This window comes from Maylandia zebra, linkage group LG5 (genome assembly GCF_041146795.1).
Source record: "Maylandia zebra isolate NMK-2024a linkage group LG5, Mzebra_GT3a, whole genome shotgun sequence".
NCBI classification, from domain to species: domain Eukaryota; kingdom Metazoa; phylum Chordata; class Actinopteri; order Cichliformes; family Cichlidae; genus Maylandia; species Maylandia zebra.
This window is the reverse complement of record NC_135171.1, coordinates 724,350-726,343: the sequence shown is the minus strand read 5'-3', so window position 1 is coordinate 726,343 and position 1,994 is coordinate 724,350.

The window sequence follows — 1,994 nt, the reverse complement described above, 5'->3', positions numbered from 1 at the left end:
CCTCTGCGTGTCGTCCCTTTGTGTCCTCATCCTCTGTGAATGTGTCACAGATGTTTCCATGATAATAACACAGCTTTCCCACAGTGGCTTGCAGCAGCATTTATTCACAGCACATTTGAGAAAGGTTCAGATTAACTCGATGAGTTTATATTCAGAATGATTCTGACAGTGGGCCACTGTGAATTGTGATCTTTCATCAGGTCAGTGTTTAAGTTCAGTATTTCAAAGCAGGAGCTATGAACAGTCATCATGTTGGCATTAGAATTATTATTATTAATCATTATTAATAATGTCGTTACTCATGTATAACCTTGATTAGTATACATGAATTTTATCAATAGTGAAAAATAATGAATAATTCATGTATAACTTTTATTGTGTTTTGTATATTAATTATATTTAAATAGAGATGTTGACACTGTCTCTACAGTAGCATCAATGTAACATACATTATTGGTCCAAGCTGTCATAAATGGGGAGCCTGATCCTTTATTATGAAAACATGACGAGTATTTTTCTTGTCAGTTGGGAAGAAGTTGGTCTTTTTTTCCTTCTTTTTGCTCAGTTTGTCTTTTCTTTGATAACTGAAACTCTGATCAAACCTACTCATGTTCACAGCATGTAAAAGCAACTGACAGTCCGTGGCATTGTTGTTTGTAGAGGTGCAGTGTAGTGGGAGCATAAATCAAAAGAAAACAGTAACATTTATGCAATAAAACATTTGAATGAAAATGAACAGGCCCTTTATGAACTTCAAAGGGATCTGAAAACAACACTTTTTAAAAGAGTATCTTGGGGTGTAGGTGGTCAAAATAGAAAACTGAGCTGAGACTTTAAGTTCAATCCATCCATTCGTTTTTACTTAGGAGGAAGAAATGTCAGGCTGGTGCAGGCTGGTTAGGTGCATGTGGTTATCTTTACCTAAATGAGTTCACTTTGTGGCTGCCAGGTTGGGCAGAAGTACCTGTCCCCTGTTAGGCTTAGTTAGGCTGTTCTCTTCTAATCAGACAAATAAGGCGATGACTTTCTGTGAACAGTATTTCTTATAACTCAGCAGTATAATGCATCATAAAACAATATCATTCATTCACAATAAATCAGCACTCTAATGCAAATCAGTTTAATAAATGCAATAGTTATCAGCTTCTTCTAATTCAGGAGAATAATGCAAACTAAAACTACATAACAATTCACAATCTTTAATTAGGGGTCTAACATGGCATAAGGTAATATTGTAATCCCACAACGGAGATATTTTTCCAAACTGCACGTGTGGACGGGATTAAAAACAAAGAAACAAAAACGGAAACTCTGTGTTTTCAAAAACACCCGTGTGGATGTAGCCAAAGAGGCGGAGCTCCTCTCTTCCATGAGGCTCCTCCAGACTCCGTCCTGCCAAAGTCTGATGGCATTTAAAGAGCTTAACATTAGGACTGTCTGGGGAAGGGAGTGAAAATATTCTACATCTGAAGTCCATGTCAGTGCTGACCACATGCACAGCAGCACTTTGATTGGCTTCTGTGCCGCCGTCTTATTTTGCGAATATGCAGGAGAATTCCAGAGCCTCAGAGTCTGAAAGAGAATTTGATGTTTGCTCTGAGGACAAGTTTGAAGTGCAGCAATGGAGCAACGTAAAAGTCCTTCAAACAGCACTGCAGAGTTATTGTACACAGCAAATCCAGCATGTCCAAATTAACACTGTCGGATTTGATTTCAACACTATTAAAGTGTCTATATGGGTCCACACCAGAGAGTGTTAATTTAACTCCTTTTGGAGAGTTGGTACGTTAACTCTGATTTAGTGTTAAACACCAAATCTGTCTGGAGTTGATAATTTAACACTTGGTGTTAAGAGTTTATATATTAACTCTCAAAGAGTATTTTAGTTTAACTACGTAAGAGTTATCTTCTAATTCATCTAAAAAGTGGTAATTTTACTGTTCTGAACTTCTAGAAATTTCCTTTGGAAATAAACATTTACTAAAAAGACGCAA